Raw genomic sequence first — 10,802 nt, forward strand, 5'->3', positions numbered from 1 at the left:
ATTTTTATTTGCAAATGTGAATGTAATTGATGTTCTTACCCACCAATACCTACATCAACCTACATTTGTTGGATGGCGGGTGTTCATTTTATTCCCTGGATGCCCAGCCTACTCCACTAGCTCTTCTCACCAATGCTGCACATATCTGGTCTCGCCTGATTTGAGTCGCCCCAGCCAGAAGGCACCAGCTATCTCTGCTAGACCATCTCGCCACTCCCAAGTGGCTGCCTACAGCGACAACAAGGCCAAGCCATAAGCAATCCCTTTTCACCGGGGACATCCCAAAGCCATACTTTTTTCATTCTACACCGGGTCGCTTGGCGGAGAGGGCCCCACTAGCACGTTCACCACCCACCAGCAACAAACACCAGACTGCCGACGATGATGTTACGCCCCCATAATCCCATTCGCTGTGACATTACTTACCGGTCTCAAGATGGCAGAGCGCCTGCTACCCCAGCTCCCGCTACTGGCCCATTGATGTAGGTTCATGTCCTGCCACTTCCTGCTCCCCCTGCTGGCCAGGAGCTCGTCGACAACACATTTGTGTCTATGTTTTCCCCATCCCTGCTCCCTCTCCATGTTATCTTCTCTGTTGTCCATGTTCTCATCCCTGTGCCTGCAGACCGACCACAAACAAATAGTTCCTCCCCCAATTATCCCATCTATCAATCTTCTTTCTAATATAATGGGTACAACAGCACCCCCCCTCCATCTCCTGCCTCATCACAGCTATGGATTGCTGCTCTCTGCTCCAAAGCCCTCTATTTCCCCCTGCCGGAAGGCCACTCTCTCCCTCTTTTTATCTGAACACAAGTACTCTTCCCATATCCCCTGTCTCCCTCCTCGACACAGTCTTCTGGCGGTGCTCCCTCTGCTGGCCCGGAGGTCCTTTCCTGCTGCCTCATCCGGCTCTTCTCCCCCTGCTGGCCCCGAGGTCCGTTCGTGTTGCCTCTTCAACCACTCTCCCACTTGCTGGCCCGGTTGTAACAGGCATCTTGTCCTCGTGCCCGCAGGCCACAATTCCATCCCTCTTCACCCCCATCACCTGTGCTCCACCGACAGATCTTACAGGACTCAGCCGCAAGAGCCTTCGACCTGGCCACGTGAGTCTTCGTTCTAGCCTTCGACCCGGCCTCATCAGACTTTGACCCGCCTTCGACACAGTCTCGTACACCTCCCAACTTCTTCCTCATTATTCACTGAAGCCTGTTGACCCAGTTCACATAAAATGAGTGACGACGTGTCTCTCCATTCCATCACCACCATCCCTCAGCCTTCGGACAGCCTCATACCGACAGTACGGATTTTTGGGGTACAGATTTTTGATCTTCAGCAACAATACCTCCCGGATCCCTACCTACCTCCACCACATGAGCACCGGTCTACTGTACCGTCTCCCAGCAATCTTATGCCTTGGCCTGGTTCACAAGCAACCTAAATGTTCTACATACTGAACATCCACATTATTGATCAAAAGTCTCCATGCCACCTTTCTCCACCCAACGAAATACAACTCAAGTCACCTTCAAGGAACCATCTAGCCTATATGGTCTGTGTTCAAACTCACCATCTGAAGAAAGAAGAATGGGTTCCCCGGTCAATCGAAGTGTGTCTCAAGGTTTCTTCCTTACAGCGAGTTTTTACTTGTCATGCTGTCTCTCCAGAATTCCTCCTTCAAGTCCTGTTCCTCACAAGCTTTCTTCCTTTCAGGTAGTTTTCCTTGGTCATACTGACTCTAGGTTCTCCCCGCCGCATATAGTTCCTCACAAGGTTTCTCCCTTCTAGGGAGTTTTCCTTGCCCATGCAAGCTACACGGCATCTCCCCCTTCAAGCACAGTTCCTCACAAGGTTTCTTCCTTCCAGGGAGTTTTCCATGGTCATACTGACTCCACGTTCTCCCCTGTCACATTTAGTTCTTTAATAGGTTTCTCCCTTCTAGGGAGTTTTTCTTGCCAAGGCAAGCTATCTGGCATCACCCTCATTGAGTCTAGTCACTTAAAAGTGTCTTCCTTCCAGGGAGTTTCCTTGCTAATGCTGGTTCTCTATCTCTACAGAATCGCTTCCTACCAAACTTCAACTGATACTGAATTATCACCACTTCCAACTCATTCGATTCTGCCCGTCACCCTGGCATCTTTGACATCATCATCCAATCTCAAGACTCCCTTATCTTCACCTTCAAATGAATCAAGAGCAGCTCGCCAAATCCACCCGGTCTTTCTGTATCGCCTCCCATCCTTCATCAGCCTCTACGAACCTCCAACTACCTCATCAACCTCCAGCTATCACAGAAGGCAGCCCCTCTTCATCACAGAAACTGGTCACGTAACCTACTGCCAATGGTTCCATCTTCATCTTCACCACACCCTCACCAAATCCGCCAATAGCTGTCTGATCACTCAGCTAATCTCCCAGGCCGCTGGTCCTGCCAGGCTTACCGCAGCTACATCTGATCAAACCCACAAGATCTCCTTCAAGCCCACACTACCCTCTGTTCTGGAATTATCAGTCGGTAGTCCTGACTTTTTGGGGTCTGCACTGTACAATCAGTTGCCTCAAATAGGACTCCTTCACCAAACACCCAGAGTCATTCTCCACCTGATCCTGTCACTCCACCATGACCTGAATCACTGTGCCACTCCAACATCAAGAGCAGCCCTCTCCTTCAGAACTTCAGACAATCACATCCCTCCACCAATGAGCACCCACTCTTTGTTGTCCTACTAACAACCATGTCCTCCACCAAGAGCACCACGCTTTTCATAAACTACACCACTCCACCAAGAGCGCCTGCTCTTCATCGTCCTATGGACAACCACGCCCTTCTACCAAGAACTTCCACTCTTCATAGTCTTACGGACGATCATGCCCCTCCACCAAGAGCACCCGCTCTTCATCATCCTTCGGGCAACCGCACCCTTCACCTAGTGAACTGACAGTTAATACAGTTATTTTATTCTGATTATAGAACTCTGAACACTTCAGTGTATCTTACCTGGTAAAATAAGGCTATTATAAAAATGTAATAAGAAATCTACATCTTGACTACTACTACTGTGTCCATATGGCCTATTCCTATACTATATTCAAATGCCAGTAAGCAAGGAAAAGTTTGGCACAACAACACAATTTATGTCAGTAGAAAACTACTGTAACTAACCAGCAAACTACTGCACCTAGCCAGCAAGCTAGCTAGCAAAGCTATTGGAATGCAAACGGGTTAATATAACCATTCATATAACTCTAACATAACACATTTATTTTCTTCTAAATATTAGTTAGCTGGCTAGCATTTATAAGGCCAGCAAATAATGTCTCACATGCTAGGTATGTATGTCTTCCAACTTACGAAAAGGTGCCTCTCGCTTCCAAATCAAAGTTTTTCGAGAGGCTTGTGGGTGGAATGTTGATGATGTTGCCCACTGAATGCGCTTTCAGTACCTTGATTGATCCATTCAATATATTTTCAATTGGCGCTGATGAAAACGTAATCTAAAGTGCATTATATTGGCTTGAAAAGGTGGTGAATGCATATTCAATAGGAGTGTGTGCATTCATTTAGTTATTGAGCTTGTTTTAGGTGATTTCATGGGGCTACAGATGACAAACAATGTATTTCCCTTCCATTTGGGACATTTATTGTACTGAACAACAACATTTGCCTTGAAGTAGCTTAGTTTATATAAGTCTGCGCTCTCTCTTCAGCCAGTAATGACATCATTCACGAGGCAAGAGGGAGGCAGCCCAGAGTCAATTTTGCTGAGGCAATAGATCATCTTTGGGAGAGACGTGAGAGAGAGACTGATTAAGTGAATGAATAAAGTTTAGGTGGAAATCAGCTTTGAAGTCAGCATATATATATACCAGATTTTAGCTAGCATTGGTAGGCATTTTTGACAAACTTTGCTTGCGATGGCAAAATTGCCATCTGTTTAAAGTAAATTTGAAGACATAATGACAGCAAAATTGATTCCTACTAATTATTTAGCTGTGTTTCACATTACATCCAAGATGGCGTAGCAGTAAGTCGTCCTGTCGTGTCGTGTCCCTTGTATATATCGTTTCTTTTTTGTTTTTTACATATTTTTCTTCGCATATCTCTTTAAAAACATTTTGCTAAACCTAAGCTTCCAAATACTCTCCTGCAACCCGCCTCACCCAGTGTAGCTATTTTTCCTAAAGTATTTTTATTTACTTCGGAACCGGAACCCCTCAACTGAAGCTAGCCAGCTAACCACCAGCTATGCTAGCGGTCTTCAGCTAACCGGTCATCAGCTAACCTTTAGCCCGGAAAGCTCTCGCCAGTTCGAACAACGCGACTCTAACCAGAGCATAACGGACCTATTTATTTTTCATCCCCGGATTCATCCCCGGATTCCCACCGCAAACGGAACATTTTTCAGCTGGATCTTCACAACTATCTATCTAGCTAAACCGCAACCCCGGATGATTACTCCTGGCTAGCGTTTCCACCCACTTAGCTTGAAGCTAGCTCGGCCAGAGCACCTGTGCTACCACTGTAGCATACTCCTGGGCTACAATACCCGGGCCCACGACCGGTCTATCGATGTCACCGCATGAAGAGGAATAAACAGACTCACCCCATCGCGACGTCCCCCAAAGGCTAACTCTCTAGCCCTCGCTATCTCCCTGCTTGCTAATTCGGCCTGCTAACTGCTAGCTTGTCTAGCTCCGGTCCGCTAACTGCTACCTTGTTTAGCCCGGGCTTACGAACTGTTAGCTTGTTAGCACAGGCCTGCTAACCGTCTGAATCGCCGCGTCCCAAACACTCACTGGACCCATATTTACTTTCTATCTCTTTTTGATTTTTAATTTGTTTATACCTTCCGGAAACCTGCCTCACCCAATGTGATACGGAATCGCTATTATTTTTCATTTTTTAGAACACACTCAAGAACCTCCAGAAGCTAACCAGCTAACTAGCTACAAGCTATTTAGTCATTGTTCGTTTTTTTTAACCTGGATAACACTCGCCAGTCCAGCTTCCCTGCCCCATCCACCGCTGCCCCCTGGACACTGATTTCTTGGCTACATAGCTGATGCACGCTGGACTGTCCATTAATCACGGTACTCCATTCTGCTTGTTTGTTTTATCTGTTGGCCCCGTTGCCTAGTCAACGCCATTTTACCTGCTGTTGTTGTGCTAGCTGATTAGCTGTTGTCGTCTCACCTACTGTTTTAGCTAGCTTTCCCAATTCAACACCTGTGATTACTGTATGCCTCGCTGTATGTCTCTCTCAAATGTCAATATGCCTTGTATACTGTTGTTCAGGTTAGTTATCATTGTTTTAGTTCACAATGGAGCCCCTAGTTCCACTCTTCATACCCCTGATAACTCCTTTGTCCCACCTCCCACACATGCGGTGACCTCACCCATTACAACCAGCATGTCCAGAGATACAAGCTCTCTCATCATCACCCAGTGCCTGGGCTTACCTCCGCTGTACCCGCACCCCACCATACCCCTGTCTGCGCATTATGCCCTGAATATATTCTACCATGCCCAGAAACCTGCTCCTCTTATTCTCTGTCCCCAACGCTCTAGGCGACCAGTTTTGATAGCCTTTAGCCGCACCCTCATACTACTCCTTCTCTGTTCCGCGGGTGATGTGGAGGTAAACCCAGGCCCTGCATGTCCCCAGGCACCCTCATTTGTTGACTTCTGTGATCGAAAAGCCTTGGTTTCATGCATGTCAACATCAGAAGCCTCCTCCCTAAGTTTGTTTTACTCACTGCTTTAGCACACTCTGCTAACCCTGATGTCCTTGCCGTGTCTGAATCCTGGCTCAGGAAGGCCACCAAAAATTCAGAGATTTCCATACCCAACTATAACATCTTCCGTCAAGATAGAACTGCCAGAGGGGAGGAGTTGCAGTCTACTGCAGAGATAGCCTGCAAAGTAATGTCATACTTTCCAGGTCCATACCCAAACAGTTCGAACTACTAATTTTGAAAATTACTCTCTCCAGAAATAAGTCTCTCACTGTTGCCGCCTGCTACCGACCCCCTCAGCTCCCAGCTGTGCCCTGGACACCATTTGTGAATTGATCGCCCCCATCTAGCTTCAGAGTTTGTTCTGTTAGGTGACCTAAACTGGGATATGCTTAACACCCCGGCAGTCCTACAATCTAAGCTAGATGCCCTCAATCTCACACAAATCATCAAGGAACCCACCAGGTACAACCCTAACTCTGTAAACAAGGGCACCCTCATAGACGTCATCCTGACCAACTGGCCCTCCAAATACACCTCCGCTGTCTTCAACCAGGATCTCAGCGATCACTGCCTCATTGCCTGTATCCGCTACGGAGCCGCAGTCAAACGACCACCCCATCATCACTGTCAAACGCTCCCTAAAACACTTCTGTGAGCAGGCCTTTCTAATCGACCTGGCCCGGGTATCCTGGAAGGACATTGACCTCATCCCGTCAGTTGAGGATGCCTGGTCATTCTTTAAAAGTAACTTCCTCACCATTTTAGATAAGCATGCTCCGTTCAAAAATGCAGAACTAAGAACAGATACAGCCCTTGGTTCACTCCAGACCTGACTGCCCTCGACCAGCACAAAAACATCCTGTGGCGGACTGCAATAGCATCGAATAGTCCCCGTGATATGCAACTGTTCAGGGAAGTCAGGAATCAATACACGCAGTCAGTCAGGAAAGCTAAGGCCAGCTTCTTCAGGCAGAAGTTTGCATCCTGTAGCTCCAACTCCAAAAAGTTCTGGGACACTGTGAAGTCCATGGAGAACAAGAGCACCTCCTCCCAGCTGCCCACTGCACTGAGGATAGGTAACACGGTCACCACCGATAAATCCATGATTATCGAAAACTTCAATAAGCATTTCTCAACGGCTGGCCATGCCTTCCGCCTGGCTACTCCAACCTCGGCCAACAGCTCCCCCCCCCCCCCCCCACAGCTCCTCGCCCAAGCCTCTCCAGGTTCTCCTTTACCCAAATCCAGATAGCAGATGTTCTGAAAGAGCTGCAAAACCTGGACCCGTACAAATCAGCTGGGCTTGACAACCTGGACCCTCTATTTCTGAAACTATCCGCCGCCATTGTCGCAACCCCTATTACCAGCCTGTTCAACCTCTCTTTCATATCGTCTGAGATCCCCAAGGATTGGAAAGCTGCCGCAGTCATCCCCCTCTTCAAAGGGGGGAGACACCCTGGACCCAAACTGTTACAGACCTATATCCATCCTGCCCTGCCTATCTAAGGTCTTCGAAAGCCAAGTCAACAAACAGGTCACTGACCATCTCGAGTCCCACCGTACCTTCTCCGCTGTGCAATCTGGTTTCCGAGCCGGTCACGGGTGCACCTCAGCCACACTCAAGGTACTAAACGATATCATAACCGCCATCGATAAAAGACAGTACTGTGCAGCCGTCTTCATCGACCTTGCCAAGGCTTTCGACTCTGTCAATCACCATATTCTTATCGGCAGACTCGGTAGCCTCGGTTTTTCGGATGACTGCCTTGCCTGGTTCACCAATTACTTTGCAGACAGAGTTCAGTGTGTCAAATCGGAGGGCATGCTGTCCGGTCCTCTGGCAGTCTCTATGGGGGTGCCACAGGGTTCAATTCTCGGGCCGACTCTTTTCTCTGTATATATCAATGATGTTGCTCTTTCTGCGGGCGATTCCCTGATCCACCTCTACGCAGACGACACCATTCTATATACTTTCGGCCCGTCATTGGACACTGTGCTATCTAACCTCCAAACGAGCTTCAATGCCATACAACACTCCTTCCGTGGCCTCCAACTGCTAATAAACGCTAGTAAAACCAAATGCATGCTTTTCAACCGATCGCGGCCTGCACCCGCATGCCCGACTAGCATCACCACCCTGGATGGTTCCGACCTTGAATATGTGGACATCTATAAGTACCTAGGTGTCTGGCTAGACTGCAATCTCTCCTTCCAGACTCATATCAAACATCTCCAATCGAAAATCAAATCAAGAGTCGGCATTCTATTCCGCAACAAAGCCTCCTTCACTCACGCCGCCAAGCTTACCCTAGTAAAACTGACTATCCTACCGATCCTCGACTTCGGCGATGTCATCTACAAAATGGCTTCCAACACTCTACTCAGCAAACTGGATGCAGTCTATCACAGTGCCATCCGTTTTGTCACTAAAGCACCTTATACCACCCACCACTGCGACTTGTACGCTCTAGTCGGCTGGCCCTCGCTACATATTCGTCGCCAGACCCACTGGCTCCAGGTCATCTACAAGTCCATGCTAGGTAAAGCTCCGCCTCAGTTCACTGGTCACGATGGCAACACCCATCCGTAGCACGCGCTCCAGCAGGTGTATCTCACTGATCATCCCTAAAGCCAACACCTCATTTGGCCGCCTTTCGTTCCAGTACTCTGCTGCCTGTGACTGGAACGAATTGCAAAAATCGCTGAAGTTGGAGACTTTTATCTCCCTCACCAACTTCAAACATCAGCTATCTGAGCAGCTAACCGATCGCTGCAGCTGTACATAGTCTATTGGTAAATAGCCCACCCATTTTAACCTACCTCATCCCCATACTGTTTTTATTTATTTACTTTTCTGCTCTTTTGCACACCAATATCTCTACCTGTACATGACCATCTGATCATTTATCACTCCAGTGTTAATCTGCAAAATTGTAATTATTCGCCTACCTCCTCATGCCTTTTGCACACATTGTATATAGACTCCCCCTTTTTTTCTACTGTGTTATTGACTTGTTAATTGTTTACTCCATGTGTAACTCTGTGTTGTCTGTTCACACTGCTATGCTTTATCTTGGCCAGGTCGCAGTTGCAAATGAGAACTTGTTCTCAACTAGCCTACCTGGTTAAATAAAGGTGAAATATATATATTTTTTTTAAGTGTTTCAAGGTAGAGAAATACATGGCCTCAGAGATTTGTGAGCAGTCCATCGCAGTCTCCATGATCAACCATGGCAGTAAAATGATTAATGTGGCAGACATGTGACTGATCACCAAAGCACACATGCAGAAATGGTGTAGGTTTAATCTGCTCATTGGTGGGAGCCCAAACAATGACCTGTCCATTGTGAATCCATTGCGGAAGGGATTGTTTGAAGGGACGGGACAGCTGTTTGTTTTGCACTATCGGCTGCTGCACATCATGAAGCCCAAGGAGGAGGACCTGCGGCTGTTCATCTGGCTCTTTGAGAACACAGAGTTCACGAAGAACCATGTTAAGGCCGACTTCTGCCGCTTCTTAGAGTGTAACCCAGTTGTGGTGGATGCAGTGAAAGTGAGCCAATAGAGCATGCTACTTCTGGGGGAACATCCTTTAGATCAATAGGCCCATCACAAAGGATTGCAACCTTCAGGATTGCATAGGGATTAGAAGAGTAGCTAAATTCGCCGATGTTCGGACTGTCAACACAAACCAAAACTCAGTCAAGCAGAGCTCCTTGTCTCAGAGAAAGGCTTGGATGACAATTTGTGGATTACAGAATTAGATAAGATTTTACATTTACCAAAACACTACACGGACGTGAAGAACATGAATCTCCAGCAAAGGCAGAAGGGGCTAGGGAAATCCTGTGTTTCACCACCTCTTTGCTTCTATTTATCCTACAAACAGCTTTCCCCTTCCCTTCCCAGCCACCAAGAAGTTTAGCAACAGCCACAGAGATGGGGGAGGGGTCAATGGGAGCTGCTCTGTGTTGTAGCCCTATTGAGTCACACAATAGTGTGACTCTCTATAGCAAAAATAGTCAACATAGGAAGAAATAAAGACAACATTGGTTTTATTTCAATTAAATGATGACAATGCCAAGTGAGATGTTGATAATGTGGTTGCCCATCCCCCCAAAAAATGGTTTTGAGTGTGCAGGTCACCACATCGCTGCAAGCAGGAGTGAGTCCCGTTGTCGTCCATACATGTATAGTTCTTGCTCCTCTATATATATATATGTGTGTGTACAGTATATCACAAAAGTGAGTACACCCCTCACATTTTTGTAAATATTTGAGTATATCTTTTCATGTGACAAACACTGAAGAAATGACAATTTGCTACAATGTAAAGTAGTGAGTGTACAGCTTGTATAAAGTAGTGAGAGTACAGCTTGTATTGCTGTCCCCTCAAAATAACTCAACACACAGCCATTAATGTCTAAACCTCTGGCAACAAAAGTGACTACACCCCTAAATGAAAATGTCCAAACTGGGCCCAAAGTGTCAATATTCTGTGTGGCCACCATCATTTTCCAGCACTGCCTTAACCCTCTTGGGCATGGAGTTCACCAGAGCTTCACAGGTTGCCACTGGAGTCCTCTTACACTCCTCCATGACGACATCACGGAGCTGGTGGATGTTAGAGACCTTGCACTCCTCCACCTTCCGTTTCAGGATGCCCCACAGATGCTCAATAGGGTTTAGGTCTGGAGACATGCTTGGCCAGTCCATCACCTTTAACCTCAGCTTCTTTAGCAAGGCAGTGGTCGTCTTGGAGGTGTGTTTGGGGTCGTTATCATGTTGGAATACTGCCCTGCGGCCCAGTCTCCGAAGGGAGGGGGATCATGCTCTGCTTCAGTATGTCACAGTACATGTTGGCATTCATGGTTCCCTCAATGAACTGTAGCTCCCCAGTGCCGGCAGCACTCATGCAGCCCCAGACCATGACACTCCCACTACCATGCTTGACTGTAGGCAAGACACACGTGTCTTTGTACTCCTCACCTGGTTGCCGCCACACACGCTTGACACCATCTGAACCATATAAGTTTATCTTGGTCTCATCAGACCAAAGTACA

General features: G+C 47.3%; 1 pseudogene; it reads left to right on the forward strand.

Annotated features, from left to right (window-relative positions):
- The first annotated feature begins 9,022 nt into the window (after window positions 1-9,022).
- On the forward strand, window positions 9,023-9,664 carry LOC135572061 (DNA (cytosine-5)-methyltransferase 3C-like; annotated as a pseudogene).
- The last annotated feature ends 1,138 nt before the right edge of the window (window positions 9,665-10,802 follow it).

This window comes from Oncorhynchus nerka, linkage group LG6 (genome assembly GCF_034236695.1).
Source record: "Oncorhynchus nerka isolate Pitt River linkage group LG6, Oner_Uvic_2.0, whole genome shotgun sequence".
NCBI classification, from domain to species: Eukaryota; Metazoa; Chordata; class Actinopteri; order Salmoniformes; family Salmonidae; genus Oncorhynchus; species Oncorhynchus nerka.